The sequence below is a fragment of the Pristis pectinata genome, chromosome 6 (genome assembly GCF_009764475.1).
Source record: "Pristis pectinata isolate sPriPec2 chromosome 6, sPriPec2.1.pri, whole genome shotgun sequence".
NCBI classification, from domain to species: domain Eukaryota; kingdom Metazoa; phylum Chordata; class Chondrichthyes; order Rhinopristiformes; family Pristidae; genus Pristis; species Pristis pectinata.
In genome coordinates this window covers 68,985,523-69,003,896 of record NC_067410.1, presented here as the reverse complement: position 1 = coordinate 69,003,896, position 18,374 = coordinate 68,985,523, and the positions used below count along the sequence as shown (strand labels likewise).

Genomic DNA, 18,374 nt, shown 5'->3' with positions numbered 1-18,374 from the left:
ATGTATATCGAAACAGTGAAATGCATCTTTTGCGTAGTGTTCTGGGGGCCAGCCCACAAGCGTCGCCACGCTTCTGGCACCAACACAAAATGCCCACGACTTCCTAACTTGTCCGTCTTCGTGAATGTGGGAGGAAACCGGAGCACCCGGAGGAAACCCACGCAGACGCGGGGAGAATGTACAAACTCCTTACAGACAGTGGCCAGGATTGAACCCAGGTCGCTGGTGCTGGAAAGCATTACGCTAACCGCTACACTACTGTGCCTGCTCTTCGCTAAGGTAATGGACTAAGGTAAGATTGTATACATTTACGTCAAGTTAAATCCCACTTGGTACCCAGTGAAGCCTTCAGGAGTAAACAGAGGACAATATTGAAGAATCAAGTCGCAATAAACAGGTATTATTTTCCATTCACTCATGTATTAATCTACCACAGCAGTGACTTCTTGTTTGAGCCATGAATACTTTCAACATTAACAGCTTTTGCTATGTGTTCAGACTCGTCTCCGAATCAGAAAATTTATGGTGCAAGCCCTGCTCCAGACACATAAGCAATTCACATAGAAAGACTGCAATTTTACATGTACCATTGTTCATGAGTTATACAATTTAAGTCCAAGTTCTTTTTTTAAAAAAAAGATGCTGAATGGTTCCATATCACAATTCTAAAGAAATTGTCATGAAATCTAAGCTGCCACTTTTCCCACAATCACTATCTCAAAACACATCACATCAACTATCTCAGCAGTGAGCATTAATTAGCTGCCTTGATGCCACAATGCAAAAATGACTACATTACAAAAAGGTACTGTATTGCACAACATCCTGCTATTGTAAGAGGGGCTACAAACATGCCAATTTTCTCCCCACTCACCGGAACAAAAAGGTAATTTGCCCCCATTTGCTTCTCAAGGTACATTTATTGGAAATTAATTTTTTCCACTTGTAAATAATGTGAAACAATTCAACGAATGGATATTTTAATTCAAGCTGTGCCAAGTATCAAAAGTAAAGCTGTCAAGGATGTAAAATCAACTATTTTTCACATCTCAAGTGACTTTGCCAAGAATGTTGGATATTTTTGTTTAAAAAAAAACAACTTGAACTGGCCCTTGTATAAAATTCCACAAGGTCTCCAAGTATACAATCCCATGGGGATCCTGAAGAAGCAGGAAGATTTTTAAATTCCCAATATAAAACAGGAAATGTTGTGACTAATTCAGTGGGTTTGGCAGCGTTGCAACAGAGAGACAGTTAAGTTTTCAGGTTTAATGACCTTTCATCCAAATTAGAAATTGCAAGTAACTGATGTTGCAGTGAAGGTTAAGGGGTGGAAAGAGCAAAAGGAAGCATCTGTGACAGGGTGGACACCAAGAGATACCAAATGCAATGACAACAGCTTGGAAGCATTTATTCCTTCCAGCAGATATGTCGGAAGAATGTGTTATGAGGAGGATGATGGGGAGAGAATTAAAACACAGGAACTGTGGGATACAGAACTGTAGAAAATTTATACAGCTCTGTATCCACAATACAAAGTTGCATAAAATCTTAAAATACTCAGTCAGGCAGCATTTTGTGGAGAGAGTAAAACTGAATTATCATTACAAGTTGATGATCTTTCCTTAATACTGGCCAATTCTGATGCAAATTGGAAGGTTGGTCACCTGAAATTATTGAATTCAATCCCAAATTCAAAAGGACTATATTGTTTTAGTTAGAAAAAGGAGGTTCTGTTCTTTGAGCTCAAAATACAAGGCCAAGGCAGAGACCTGACTGGGTATGGAATGGAGAATTTAAAGCAAGAAGCTACTTTAAGATTCTCTTCTCCACCCCCCGCCCCCCCCCGTGCTCTCACCAGGATAGCCACTCATGGGAAATTGGAATTTTCTTACTTCCACCATGTAACACTTCAGTTAGCAAGATACCAAATAAATTCCTCCCCTTTATCTTCATTAAGTAGACACCATAAGCATTACAAAGAAATGCTGCTTCATTTGCAGGCTGCTTGCAGAAATATTTTGCTCCTAAATCATGACTGACCATATGAACTGGGATCTCAATCATTATTATGTATTGGAATGATGCAAAGAATTTACATCAGGGATTGCTATTTTCCTGCAAGTGCAAAAAAATTCTTGACCTCAGTTTTGCACACAGGTTTTATAGGAATAAATTGCCATTAGGAACTGTAAATTCCCTTTACACTCTTCGAAAGTTTGAAAACAAAGTGACTTTATTTAAAGTTTTAGATTTTAACAAATAACCCTCATGTAAATCATTTAAGTATGGTCACCACTTACACCAGAAACAAAAGGTGGGGAACGGGGGGATGGAAATAATGTTGAGCACCACCCAAAAACGACTGGTGGTATTTTACAGAAGGAAAATTCTGAAATATGCTAAATCCAAATGCAACATGAACTCAGCAGGTTAAGCAGCATCTGTGGAGGCAAAAGATAAGAGGGTTGAGACCCCAACCCAAAACGCCAACTTGCACCTTTTGCCTCCACAGATGCTGTTTGACCTGCCATGTTCTTCAAGCATTCTGTTTTTGTTCTGGATTACAGCATCTTTAGTCACGTGTTCAAAGTGCAACATGATTGCTTTAAGCACAAGCTGCAGCATTGTTTTTTCTCATCGATCAATATGTGGTTAACTGCAGAGTATTTAAGATTATCAAAAAAAAACTCTATACAGATTAGCAGCGATTTTTACTTTTTTTTTACAGAAAAGGAACATCAGTAAGGGAAGACATGAAAAGTAGGGGAAGGACCTATACAATTATATGAGATCAAGTGGTTAAACAGAAAATAAAATGGGTATACCGAAAAAGCAGATCAATAGAGCTTAATGCATGGCTTTTGAAAGAACAAAGCATGCAGTGCCTCAAGCTTACAATACAAGCAACAATGGAATGTAAAGTTAAGATTTTAATCAATGTAGAATTTTAATAAATTTAACTTGTATATTTCAAGCTGTTTCTGTTACTGAAATCTGACCATAAGAGCACTGTGAAAAGTAGAAGCAGGGGGCCTTGTCAGTTAAAGAATTATGAACACAACTGTATATAGTGAAACCTCGATTCTGCCAAAAATGGAATTGTCAAGAGGATTCCTGCATCAGTTACTGCAATCAGTGAATGGGATTACTTTCACCCACAGCATTTCTATATAATGATCTTCCACACTATTTTCTGGGGAAAACAAAAATCACCTTTTTGCCAAGAGAAATTGTTGCAGTTTCAGTCATGACCTGTGTTTGCCATGGTTCAGAGCAATGCCTTTTCACATAGCTATTCTTTATGAAAAGATCTGTAAGATCATTTACTATTATTCTGCTTCAATGGACAATTTGTGATAAAATACACTGCACTGAGCTCTTCTGCAAGTCTAGCACAGTCACTAATTAGCAAAAATCCAAGAAGCAACTCCACCGCAAATTCTAGAGTTAAACATGTTATTCAATTCTGTGAAAAAAAATTAATTGAAAAATTTGGTAGGTTATGGCAAGAGAGCTAAGTGGCCCCCTTCTAACTATTCTGATTGTAAAAATTAAACTAAAATTCACAAAGCAACTGGATACTGATCAACATCTGTTCAGAAAATAGTTCTAGACTGTGCTTCCCCTCCTCCAAGTTTTAGCTTTGCAGCATTTCTTGCACCATACTTGCCAAGTCAACAAGTAACACAAGTGATTCCTCTTCTCAATTACTCCCCCTCTCCCTTTTGAAAGGGTTCCTCAAAAATGCCCACTATCGATTACGCTTCCTTGCAAACCATCACTTCACCTTCAATCTCTTCTCCAAATTCCTTCAAACCCACACCCACCAATCCATACCAGAACTCCATATCTGAATTTGTCTAAATCAAGTGTCTATTCCTGCTGCAAAGCTGAACTGAGTCTAATCAAAATTACACGTCACCATACTTCTGCCACATTTGACAGTTGACCATACCACCTGCACTCACTATGAAGCAGCAGGAGTCAGCCATAAAATTTGTCCAGCCTACTCTGCTGTTAAACAAGAACATGGCTGCTCTGATCTTTGGCTTTGATTTTTTTCCACTTTTCCACCTAATCTCCATAACCTTTTACTTCATCTGTTTTCAAGCCTCTCAAGTTTATATAGACCTCGCAACTTGGCATCCACAGCTCTCTGGGAATACAGAGTTCCAAAGTTTCACACTTTAAGAAATTCCTCCTCAAAGCAGTCTTAACTGGCAGACTTGTACCAAAACTCTGCCATTTATTTCTGTACTTTCTTATTAGAGATAAAACTTCAGTATCCTTTTACCTTAATTGTTCAGCAAGTGCATTTTTTAAGTTCTGGAAGCAGATTACTTATTTAACAAGCAGAATACACCCTTTCTTCTGCTTCCTAATACTCATTCCAATTCCACTCTGACCAGTCTTTGGCCACATGTACTGCAAGTTCAAGGAACATTTTCTGACTAAGCGTGTTATAACCCTTAACCTCATGATTGAATTCAATTTCAGATCGAGTCAGAGCCTAATACAGTACCGAAACAGGCCATTTAGCATAACTTGTCCATGCCTACCAAGTTGCCCACATTTGGCCCATTCCCTCTAAACCTCTAACCACGTACCTGATAACGAACGTTTCAAGTTTGCATCAGAATTGGCCAGTTAATTAAAGATCATCTGTAACAATAATTCTTCTCTCTCTACAAATGTTGCTCACCGAAAAAACTGAGAATTGTTTTTTTTTAAACCAAGTGAAAATGGGTGACTTTCCTGCCTTCTGTTCTATTTAGTGTTGGAGGAGAAGGCAAATCATAAGCCTGATTATATTCTGATCAAGTACTTCTCCAGTGCCACAGATTACACAATATACACATCAATCTGCCAAACAGTTAAAAAAAAGGACTTAAACTACAGACTTTTCACCAAAAAAAGCAAAATATCATTGATACTATAACAGAAAATGCTGCAGATACTCAGCAGGCCAGATAGAATCGGGTATCTTTACATGATATCTTAAAAATATGTCTGCAGCCTTACTTAAAAGGCAGTAAAATTCAGATTGTATATAGGTTACACCTTAACCTTGGTGGCATAATGGTTTGGATAGACTATAAATGATACAATGAGTACTAGTTTTAAATTTTCAGAATTATTTACACTGGATTGTTTAAGATAAAGCTTCTGTCTCCATGTGTTTTTTTTACTGATTCCAGTTGTGACAAAAGTGCAAACAAATCTTTTAAATGCAAATTTGCAATGGAAGTCTTAAATATAGTTTGACCAACACAAATCCCTCACCAGATACATTCAAATGTTACCCAGATCTGCACAAACTATCAATGATCTTCTCAATCAACTACTTGTCTTAATGTTAGTCTTCAAGCTAAGGCACAGCAGAAGGCAGCCAGACAGACAAGTTCTCCGACATTTGTTGTTGAAACAGACTCTGAAGTTACAAATTCAGGGGAATTTTTGTCTCAGATTATGTTTAAACACTAATGGCAAGGTATGCACAAGGTTCCAATCAATAAGCAGCATGTATGGCCATGTATGGTATTAACTTAAGTATAGTATAACTACAGCATTAAGTATAGTATTACTGCATCTCACAGCATTGATGCACAGTAATTAGTTGCATTATTCAAAATAATTTGTAGATGACTTGAATTAAAATGTTTTCAGCTGGCACAGACACGAGGGCCTCTGACATCTTTAATTTAATGAATAAACTCCAACTTTATCATGGAGGAGGAATAGCTACTGAGGGTGCCAGTTACATACACACAGACTGGAGATAGAGCAAGAGTCATGCAACACAGAAATAGTCCCTTCAGCCCAACTGGTCCATGCCAACCAAGATGCCCCATCCAAGCTAGCCCCATTTGCCAGCATTTGGGGCATAACCTTCTAAACCATATACCTGCCCAACTGTCTTTTAAAAGTTATTGTCCTTAACAGGTTACATTATGAAGGACTTCATCAGCAAGAATAGATATTCTTCTCCTTCCACAATTGAATGAAACTCCATAGCCTGGAAATTGGACTCATTAGGATCCAATTTGCACGCTCAATTTACACATAACAGCAATTTAACCCAGATTGATTGTGTTATCAATCATTTCTGGACGAAAACAGAAAATTGGTCTGGTTCTTCCACATGCAATTGACCTCACCATGTCCAACATTTTCCTGGTATCAGCCATGTACTTAATGATAATACAAGTAGCACACTTCCTTCCTCAGTGACACATTATGGCTCCAATTTATGTGTTGCTACTGCCTGGCTGCCTGTTCCTGGAGTGAGTCTTTAAATACTTATGGTCAGCAGAGCATTTCCAAATGTGCTAAATTGGACAGGGTCCCACCAGGAATTATGCAAGTCCAGTTTTAGCACATTATTGTGTTTACAAACTACCAAAGCTGCTTCTGGCAGATTTTTCTTATTTCAGAATCCTTTGCAGGGATTCAAATGGACATCAATAACATTCATAGCATGCACCTAGCACACCAACAGATGAAATCCAATTTGAAGATGCATGTAATTAAAACACCTGGAATTTTTCCTGACTCCAAGATAGTACTTGACACTGATATAACATAGCCAAGTTAAATCAGAATCACATTTATCATCACTGACATATGTCATGAAATTTGTTGTTTTGTGACAGAGGTACAGTGCAAGACTCAAATTACAAAATTAATAGTTCAAAAGCAGCAATAATGAAGTAGTGTTCATGGACCATTCAGAAATCTGATAGCAGAGGGGAAGAAGCTGTTCTTGAAATGTTGAGAGAGAGTCTTCAGGCTCCTGTACCTCCTCCCCAAATGGTAGTAACATGAAGAGGGCACGTCCCAGGTGGCAAGGGTCCCTAATGATGGATGCTGCCTTCTTGACGCATCACCTCTTGAAGATGTCCTCGATGACGGGGAGGGCTCTGCCCACGATGGAAATGGTTGAGTCCACAACCCTCTGCAGCCGCTTTCGATCTTGCACATTGGAGCCTCCATATCAAACGGCGATGCAACCAGTCATAATGCTCTCCATCGTACATCTGTAAAAATTTGTAAGAGTCTTTGGTGGCATACCACATCTCCTCAAACTCCCAATAAGTAGAGCCACTGGCATGCCTTCTTCATGATTGCATCAATGTGTTGGGCCCAAGATAGGTCCTCTGAGATGTTGACACCCAGGAATTTGAAGCTGCTCACCCTTTCCACCAGTGACTCAATGAGGGCTGGTGTGTGTTCTCCCGACTTCCACTTCCTGAAGCCAGATTAATGGATTTGGGTCACTGACTGAAAAGAACCTGTACTCTCTTACAATTACCGCCATTATTAAGATAGGAATGTAAAAGATAGCCTATGCACACTGCCCTATCATTCCAGTTGTTCACGACCTAGATTCACACCAAGGCAGGTCCTCAATGGCTAGAGCTACAAGGACATCTATAACAACAATTTGAATTTCAGCTAACACCTGCCTGCCAAGCTGTAGCCATTATAGAAAAACACGAGGATACAGTGGCATGCAAAAGTTTGGGCAACCTTGGTCAAAATTTCTGTTCCTGTGAATAGTTAAGTGAGTAGAAGATGAACTGATCTCCAAAAGTCAAAGTTAAAGATGAAACATTCCTTTCAACATTTTCAGCAAGATTAGTGTATTATTTTTGTTTTGTACAATTTTAGAGTGGGGGAAAAAAAAGGAAGCACCATGCAAAAGTTTGGGCACCCCAAGAGATTTGAGCTCTCAGATAACTTTCACCAAGGTATCCGACCTTCATTAGCTTGTTAGGGCTATGCCTTGTTCACAGTCATCGTTAGGAAATGCCAGGTGATGCATATTTCAAAGCTTTATAAATACCGACTCCTCAAACCTTGTCCCAACAATCAGCAGCCATGGGCTCCTCTAAGCAGCTGCCTAGCACTCTGAAAATTAAAATAAATGATGCCCACAAAGCAGGAGAAGGCTATAAGAAGATAGCAAAGTGTTTTCAGGTAGCCGTTTCTTCAGTTCATAATGTAATTAAGAAATGGCAGTTAACAGGAACGGTGGAGGTCAAGTTGAGGTCTGGAAGACCAAGGAAACTTTCCGAGAGAACTGCTCGTAGGATTGGAAGAAAGGCAAATCAAAACCCCCACTTGACTGCAAAAGACCTTCAGGAAGATTTAGCAGACTCTGGAGTGGTGGTGCACTGTTCTACTGTGCAGCGACACCTGCACAAATATGACCTTCATGGAAGAGTCATCAGAAGAAAACCTTTCCTGCAACCTCACCACAAAATTCAGCGTCGGAAGTCTGCAAAGGAACATCTAAACAAGCCTGATGCATTTTGGAAACAAGTCCTATGGACTGATGAAGTTAAAATAGAACTTTTTGGCTGCAATGAGCAAAGGTTATGTCTGGAGAAAAAAGGGTGCAGAATTTCATGAAAAGAACACCTCTCCAACTGTTAAGCATGGGGGTGGATTGATCATGCTTTGGGCTTGTGTTGCAGCCAGTGGCATGGGGAACATTCCACTGGTAGAGGGAAGAATGAATTCAATTAAATACCAGTAAATTCTGAAAGCAAACATCACACCGTCTGTAAAAAAGCTGAAGATGAAAAGAGGATGACTTCTACAACAGAATAACAATCCTAAACACACCTCAAAATCCACAATGGACTACCTCAAGAGGCATAAGCTGAAGGTTTTGCCATGGCCCTCACAGTCCACCCACCTAAACATCATCGAAAATCTGTGGCTAGACCTCAAAAGGGCAGTGCATGCAAGATGGCCCAAGACTCTCACAGAATTAGAAGCCTTTTGCAAGGAAGAATGGGCAAAAATCCCCCAAACAAGAATTGAAAGACTTAGCTGGCTACAGAAAGCATTTACAAGCTGTGATACTTGCCAAAAGGGGTGTTACTAAGTACTGACCATGCAGGGTGCCCAAATTTCTGCTTCGGGCCCTTTTCCTTTTTTGTTGTTTTGGAACTGTAAAAGATGGAAATAAAAGAGTAATATTGCTTAAGAAAGAAAGAAATGTCATCTTTAACTTTATGCCTTTTGGAAATCAGGTCATTTTATACTTGCTTAGCTATTCACAGTAACAGAAATTTTTACCAGGGTGCCCAAACTTTTGCATGCCACTGTATATGTAACGACATTGAAAGACTGCATGACAGTTTTTAATGATACTTGTGAAATAATGCACAGAAATTGAACAGCTTGCTCTCGACATAGTGTTGGTGGTATTAATATTCCCAATGAACTGAAGATAAGACCAGGACAAAGAAGGCAAAGGCCAGCAGGTGATAAAGACCACAGCAATGTTGTGTTTGGGGACAGGCAGAATGGTTCACTCTAGCACTCAAATGATTGGAATCTGTAAATTACACTGACTTCTATGTTATTACATTGCTTCTTCCCGTTTTCGAAGGAGCAATTGCAGGCAATGAAGATCACTTTGGCATTTTCGGCTCTAAATTCATCTGCTTCTTTTGTTCACTCAACCTGGTTTTAATTGCATCTTTTTTTGCCACTGTATCTCACCCCAGAGACACCCCCACCCCCACCCCCCCCCATCTTGCTAACCACAAATTCTGTCCATTAGATTCCAGGCCCAGTACTTGTGTCAGGAAGATCATAAAACAATCATGCCATTGCCTATCAATGTAATGTGGAATAAGCAATTTCCCCTTTAAAGTCCAATTCCCTTCAACTTGGGACTATTGGAAACATCAATTGTTCCTTTTAACTCAACAAATGCAACTGACCTGTTGTGTATTTCCAACATTTTATATTTTTACCTCTTGGTTGAACTGTTCTTTTGAGGAACTCCTGCAACTTGAAACAGTGATAGTCCTGATATGCTACCTCTACCTGCATCTCATGTTGCTAAGTGATGGCAAGAGCTGACCCCTCATTTGTGAAAGCAGCAAAACAAAATGCAACACTCAAGTACAAACCTGGATACATAGTCAAGGATGTGCTCCAATAGCTCCATCTGAACAGTGTGAGCAGTGGAAATGCTGCTCGGGTACAAAGGTCTGCTGAGTGCTATCACTGGTGACAGCATAGATGCTCATTCTGCACAGATCTGACAGGAGTCCTGCCCTACCCCAAAGGCAGACCAAGACGACTATCCATGACCTCAAAACATCCAGATGCTTATGGCAGAAGCTGCAATTCAGGAAATGGGCATAAAATCTTCAGATGCTAGCCAGTCAACAGCAGCAAAATAGCAACAAAGGCATGAATAAACCCTTCAACAGCTACTGAAAAGGACCCAGCTGTCAGTGACAGGAATTAATGACTCATTTCATCACAAGTCAGGAGCTGACACAGAATGATTTTATTTAAAAAATAATTTTAAATGAGATTGTAATACATTCTTCCACCTTTAATGGACACCTACAAAGGACCCCTAGCAAATAGGGCAGGATGGTAACTGGCAAGGAAAGGGCCAGTGTAAATCATTTTATACCACTTTGTATCTTTTTTTTGCAGGAGGAGTCAAAAGGCTAGGATCACATTAATCAATAGCCAAATTAAATATGAAAATCTCAAATGCTACATTGCAATTCAAAACAAATTGCAGATAGATCATCTCTCAAACCACCAAATATGGATGTGCAGCATTTCTGTGCTAGTGCCAAGATTATTTCTGGTGTCTTCAACTCAGCTTGTGAAACTTTTAGTTCAACCGTTTTTGGCAGTAGAATATTGGCCAGCTGGACAACTTCAGCAAGCAAACTGACAACCTCACGAAGTGGCCATTTGGTAGCTTAAAGACTGGCAATTCCTTGCTTATTTTGTGCTTACGATTACCATGCAAGGACACTTCCATCCTTCCATGGATATCTGATGTCAGTTTGAGGAGTGACTAAGTGCCGATTGCAGCACGGGAGGAGTCAGATAAATGGTGTAAAAAAGAAACAGATGAAAACTTAACCATCTTAATCCACAGCAGAAAATTGGTACAGCTGATACCAAAAATGGATTTTAATCAGTTGTTCCCTTCAAATAAAAGAGGATTTTTCCCCCTTCTACAAATCTTCCATGTATTTTTCCACAGAGTAACAAGATTTCCCATTACCTCACAGTAACAACCGGAAGATTAAGTTGTCTTGTGTAAGCTATTTTATATCAGGAGAAGATGGAGTGGTTTGACAACAAGCCAGGGATCTGAAGCTGGAAATAGCAAAGTCTACATTCAAACTCAAGCACTTATGAATCACCTGCAATTTAGCATTGGACTACCACAAATCAACAATAATTCAGTCGTTCGAAGCAGGAGCTCCAGTTTTAGGCCCTGCTTGCGTTCATATGCCACCAACAGCACTTACCATGGCTCAAGGTTATTCAAAAGGAAATGATGCTTTGGTGACAAGACAAATCTTTGAAGCCTGGTTGGTCAAGTTATGCTGCAATCAAATCAGCTTCAGAATTTAAGTGCAAGACTGGACCATGACAACTCAGGCAGTTTAGATCAGGCCAGGATTACCATTTAATGAACCAGTATAAATACTGTGAAATAAATTTTGCCTCTCAGATTATTGGATTTCATCATGTTATGTTGATAGAATTCAAATAAATCAAAAATTCAGAACAATTATCTTAAATAATTTTGCAATAGCTGCTTGTTACAGCTTTGAAGACAACAAGCAACTTGGTTGGTTTTGTACAGGATGCTCATGTCTGATCTGAAAGTGGCAGTTTTTCCTGTCTAGTGACAATGTGGTATTTCAGCAAATCAGCATTGATAACTCAAGGCAGCTTAGTTACTTAAACTAACAATCCTTACAATAACTATCTCCAACATTTTGGGAAGTGTTGTGTCAATGTGCAAGTAAGAAAGCAGGGGGAAGTAATTCTGTTCGACAAAGAAAAACGTTTTTGGATTTCAGTATAGTCGGGAGTGTCGACCATGAGTCAATGCAGAGAATGCTGAATTAGGCTCAAGTCTATGTTAAGTAACCAACTGCTTCAATGTTGTCAATAAACCACCCAATTGAACAACTGGTGCATGTCCAACTCAAACCAGATACCACAAATACAATGTCACACCTACAGTGAATTTATACACACAGAAGGAGGCCGCCTTTTATCACCTCAAGTTGCTCTACCAAATCATCAAGAGCAACTGCACATCCCACCACTCTGCATTGGTTGTGTACGTTCTTGCCCAAAAAAGAATAAATTGTCTTGAAACTTTTCACTTGGCAATAGTCTTTCAAAGCTGCAATCCATAGTTCTGCCTCAAAGCAGAAAGGTTAAACTGTCGCTTCTAATGTCGTAAAGCACAACATCTTCAAAAATACAAGGTAGATAATGCCCAAAGTCAGTCAGCAACTCTCCAATAATGCTTACAGGCTTTTCAAATTATTAAATTAAAAATTAGATGCATTGGACTGATAATATCTCAGTAGTATGACCATCACAATTTGACCATTATACTCAAGCATCATATTTAATCACTTTTAAATGACAATGCAGGTCAAGGTCATATTACAGTACTGCACAAAAGGAAGTAAAGCCACCAAATAAAAATGCAAATCATTGTTTAAATTATTTATAAAACATAAATATAGCAAGAAGTGTTCAGGATAATTTCATGGCAGTGAGTTTCTTAATTCAGACAATTTTTTAAGTCCATAATGAACAAAACTGATTTAAATCAAAAACTGCATTTACTGGAAATCTGACAAAAACAGAAAATGCTGCAAATTCTCAGCAGGACAGGCAATATCTGTGAAATAAGAGTTACTGTAAGTTCAAAAGAAAGGTCTTCAACCTGAAAAGTTAGCTCTATAGCCATTTCCTCAATGACCTGCTGAGAAAATAAGAGTTCATTGATGCCGATTATTCAACTTTCATCTCATCATTCATTGACCATCATTTTTCTCCATTTTTTCCATTTTGTGATTGTGAATAGTGAGCATTGAAGTTACCAGTACTTTATTTCACACAGGTGAAATCAAGTTTCAGAGCAATTTAAAGCCTCTAAAATAACCATGTGGTTTTCCCTCGTGTCAGGGTATTCAAGCTCTAAAGTTTTTCTCCAACTCAGTCACCCTCCATCTTCTTTGCCTTGGATCTTTTTGGCTCCTGCTTTATTTTCCTGATTACCAGACTAATTATCTTAGATCTATGTATTTTAATAAAGCATTTTTTTTTCCAATATTCAATGTTTGATGTAAATGTTGGATGAATAAGTGAGATCAGATTTGTTGAAAAAGCGTGTTTTTACTTTACAGAAAACAAACTACTGGAGGAACTCAGGGTCAGGCAGCATCTGTGGAAGGAAATGGACAGTCAGCATTTCAGGTTGAGACATTTCATTAAAATGTCGACTGTCCATTTCCCTCCACAGATGTGGCCAGACATGCTGAGTTCCTCCAGCAGTTTATTTTTGCTCCAGATTCCAGCAGCTGCAGCCTCTTATTCTTAAGCTTAACTTTATACAAAAGGTGAAGTCACCAATTGTTAAATTAAATTCTCAACCCTGGTGTCCTGGCGAGGCTATTACAATTCTCTTTTTACACACTTGCACTATTTTTCCCTGCTCCATGTTCTTAAAAAGCAAGCACTTCACTGCAAATTAAACATATTAAATATTCAAAAATGCAAAATATTCAATGAAGGTCTTCCTCATTTGACAATCGTATGGGAATTATACCAAGAGCCAAGCACAACTTTCATGGTGACTTAGTAAACAGAAAGCAGCAAACTGTAGTTCATTTCCATTGGTTATTATCTCATTGTTAAGGTCAGAAAGAAAAAAAACACTTCCTTCCCCATTTTCATTCTGTGACTGCCCACATGCGGCCAACAGGAAAGTAGCACTGCATGGTTTGCAAACGATTAGGGCAAAACTATAAAAGATTTACAATAATTCGAAAACTCACATTCAATTTACACATTTTTGCGACAACACCATTTATTCCGGAGGTACAAATTCAGTTTACAAAATAAATCCAAGCTCAGAAGGATGCCCCAATGCCAAATTACCACAATGCATTTCCATCTTTTCAACATACGAAATTTGGCTTAACCACATGCTTTTTTTTTTAAGGAATTCATCATTTTCATAAAAGCAAGGAATTACTACACTAAAATTCAGGCTGTTGATGTACCACTGAGCTCAAACCATTCCTTAACTTCCTACCTTTCATCAACTTTGAAGCAAAGGCAAAGAAGCAATTATTAAATGCAAAAAGGCAAATAGTTTCCCACACAATAATGGTTCAAGAAGCACTCTATCTTTCGGTTCAGTCAAATCTTGACAGATCTGATTTTGCTTCTGTGTGGGCATTAACTCTTCTGTCAAAACTAATTGGTACATGCAACTAATTTGATTCTCCCATTCTTTCTCACCCACATTCTTCCCCACCATTACACATCAATGCCAGGTGGGGAATTTAAATTTAATTATACAAGTCATTTTCCTTTTTTTTAAAAAAAAGAAAAGCTATGTTTAGCAACAGTGACCAAGGATTGTTGTTGAAAGTCCATCTGGTTCACCCATTCTAGTCTCTAGACATTTACAGACCCACCAATTCTAACTGCTACCTCAGTTCAGGGAAAGATTAGGGATAGGCAATAAAAGTTGCCATTGCCTATGATGTCCAAATAATAAAAAAATAAGTGACTGATTTGGCATCTTTTTAAGCATGCATAACCTGGTCCACCATTCAGTTGTTTATTGTGCATGCAGGCAAACCCCAGGTTACAACAGGATTCAGTTCCCAAGAACTGTTCGTAACCTGAACTGTTCATTAATTGGAAATTAACAAAAACTGTGTGTGGGAGAGGACCACAGAGTTGGAGAGTGAACAGGCGCAGGATGAGTGGCTGCCAGCCAGCCTCACTGACTCGACGGGTTAGTCTGCTCAGCGCTCCCAGTTCCGGATTGTTGCAGCTCCTGGTGGGGGCGTTGGAGAAGGTCTGTGGAAATGCCTTGTTCCCACCCTGCAGAAGATGCCTGCAGCCCCAAAGCAGCCAGCAAATCCAACCCACCAGTCTCCCAAATGCTCATTTGTACGTACAGAGTGTCCATAAGTCAGGAGTTTGTAACCCATCGAGAACAAATAATCTTTCTTGTTAAGATGCGACAAATAGTTGTTAATCAGAGTGAAGGTTCTCATTGCCACTGCCACAAGATGGAACTGGACTCTATGCTTTTTTTGCCGGAGAGTAAGCAGCAATTAACCCCAGGCCAGTGGTTTGTCATACTGGTGCCTACTGAAACTCTGAATGGCATTCACGAACCACTCAGTTCCTGATGGGAATTGGCAAACATGTTCAAGTAGCACAAAATCTCAAACTGTGCAAGCTACTAGCAAGCTTCTCCTATCCCTGTCTTCGCTTTCAGAGAAGAATGACATCAAGACAATCAGGAGTGAAAACAGATGGGAAGCATGTTGTCATTTCACACACCCATTATCGAATGGCAATCACTGAACTGTGAGTAAAAGGTAGAGAGAGAAAAGTAGTCAGTGCTGTTTAGTGCATCTCCTCCTGCCTGTTGAATGGAGGGGTCAGACTTGAGGTGAAAAGAATATCTGCATATATCCTGGAGCTTACAAAACTTCAGGATGTCCCAGACCACTACTTAATATTGTAAACTGACCCACTTTAAGTATGGCAAGAGTCCAGAAGGAACTTCTTTCAAATATTGGAATACATTTGGGTTTGGCAAATTATAGCCAAATATCAAAATGAAGCTCCTCCAATTTTTCATTTATAAAAACTAATAATTTGATGAAACTTTGCACTCCACAACAATTTTCTAGTCAGTTCTCCAGATGCTGAACAGGTGCAAAATGGAACCCTGAATTAGAATACAGTTAATTTATTTAAAAAGAGTTAAAGCATGAAACATTAGTGTTAGGGATTTGTGAAAAGTCTGAGAAAATTTGTAATATTCCTGAAGAGAGGCTCAGCAAGCCAAATAAACTGACTGATTTTGTAATGTGTTTAATCAAGCAGAATACACAGGCAATATTAGTTTTCTTTACAAAATTCTGGATGCACCTTACAGGCACAATCTATTCGTTATTTTATTTAACGGATTAAATGACAAGACATTTTTGTTCACAATATTGAGGAATCACTAAGGTCAGTATTAAATAATGGACATGATTATCCAATCCTTCTTGTATTATTGTTTGAAAGCACAGCTACCTTAAGTAGACTCTGGCTATTAATAGAACCTACTAATAGTCTACTTTGAAAATTCAGGTCTAATATAGATAGCAGAACAATTCAGATGGCTGGTTGAATACCCTGTGATGGTATTCCTCATTACATCACCCAAGTTACTGTAATACATGTTATTGACATAAATTTGAGCAAGCCCTGAGATTATCAAGGGCAGCAGGTATTTTAAGACTCCCTTTTATCCTGGGAATACAAACAAATGTGGGTTATTGGCCTGCTCCCACTCTTGCCTCACTGTCATTCCAAAACCACTGGCAGACTATGTGCATTAAACATCCAGCAATACTGCTTTTTTGGGGGGAGGATCTTGGTCACAACAGCTACACAGTAACTTGAATCAATTAGGACTCCAAGCTCTTTCAAAATGGTCCACGTTTGCAATCATTTGGCGAAGTTCAACAATATTAAGAACCAGAATGAATAATAAACATCCGCACATCAACAACAGTACATCATGACCACAATGAAAATTCCAGCATAAGTCAGAGAAAACAGTCATTGAAAACAAAGTGTACTGTCAGATGGGTTTAAAAATCAGATCCCATATCTCTGCACCACGACGAGAACCTTCTTTAGCATATTAATGTAAACAGGGTTCAAATATTCTGAATATATTAGAACATCAACAGAAAGATTTTTAATTTTACATTGAAAAAGACAACCTCCAAGTGGAAGTATATTGCCTCAATCAGGAGTAGATGTTAATACATTCTTCAGATTCCATCCTGGACCAAGCTCAACTAAATATACTTGAAAACACTAAAGGCATTAAATACTATTATTACCTTTACCCAGTTTTGGAAGTGGATCTTATCCCTTGTCAAATTTTTCACTGTAGACAATAATTATCCAATTTGGGCTTAATTTGTTCCAATTTCCACAAGCTTGGTTTATTGCACAAAAATCTTCAGTCGTTTACCTTAAAATAACAGCAAATTCATCAGGGAATTACAGTAAAATATTGTGAAATTAGCATCATAGAAAAAAGGACATCCAGAGGAGTAAGGATATGAAAAAGTAGGTAAGCAGTTTGATAACCCTACAGCAAGTCCTGGTACCCTTAGACATTCAACACAAGTCTGATTCTGACATTCTCTGTAAACCTTAACGCTATACTCTTCAATTAGAATACCCATTTCAGATAGATTTCAAACACGAACACCAGTTCACAGCATCATTTTGTCTCAAAAGCCAACTCCATTAAACCCACATCACATCCACAACAGTCTGTACGGAACACAAAAACTCCAAAGGGACGATAAAGCCAGTTACACCCAATCTTAAGAGTCTAGAACACAATGAATAAAAAGTTAGTTCAGTGCAGCGTTAAGCCTTCGATGAGGGCCCGCACATAAAAGCACTGTCATAACATTTTCCAAGATATTCTCTTTTAATTCAACCATTGTTTTAAAGCAGTATACAAAAGTAATAAACTTATTTCACAAAGAATCATGTACTTCATTGAAATTCACTTTCATTATAACGCAACAAGCGTCTAGATGAATAATTCTGTTGGTGCCCTTCCTGTTACTCAGATGTTCCCAACGTGTGCAGCTCACAAGCTTCCGGCTGCTACTGCAGGTGTGTCGCCTTAACTGGTTCAAAACTTCACCAAACCATTTTGAATAAATGATGCATTAAAGAGCTGATGAACTTTAACATTCCTGACACAGTGCACGCAATTAAAAAAACTACATTCAGTTGCAGACAGTAGAAAGCAATGGAATTCAGTCACAAAGGTTTTAAAATTAAACATGTGGGAAGGACAGAGAGCGAAGGCAAGTCAATGAGAGCAAGAATTACAGGCTCAGTAGTGAAATGGGAGAAGGCTTCGCCAGGAATAGGTCATTTACCTTCACCTCACATTCGAAAAGATGACTGATCTCTTACCTCAACACTACTTCCCTACACTAACCCAATAAATCAGTAAGATCCAAAAATACATCAATATACTTCATGACCAAGCTGCCTCAGCCCTCTGAGATGTCAAATATTCACCATTCTCTAGGTGAAGTTCCTTCTCATCTCAGTCCCAAATAACAAAACCCTTCCTTTGAGGTTCTACATCACTGGTTCTGAACAGTCAAGCGAAATTTCATCCCTACATCTACCCATGAAGCCACTTAAGAATTTTGCGTTTCAATGAGATCGCCACACGAGGTTTTAGAGGGTACAATGAA

General features: G+C 38.8%; 1 protein-coding gene across 4 annotated transcripts in view; it reads right to left on the bottom strand.

The window, feature by feature from the left end:
• The window catches only part of nck1b (NCK adaptor protein 1b), a 156,492-nt gene that overhangs the window by 63,533 nt on the left and 74,585 nt on the right, over positions 1-18,374 (bottom strand). Inside the window, exon 1 of one of the 4 annotated variants that reach the window (XM_052017783.1) lies at positions 8,908-8,944. The exons of the other annotated variants lie outside the window; for them this stretch is intronic. The gene's annotated coding sequence lies outside the window, so the exon portion shown is untranslated. Of the gene's footprint in view, positions 1-8,907; positions 8,945-18,374 lie in introns of those variants that run through there. 4 annotated transcript variants of the gene reach the window in all.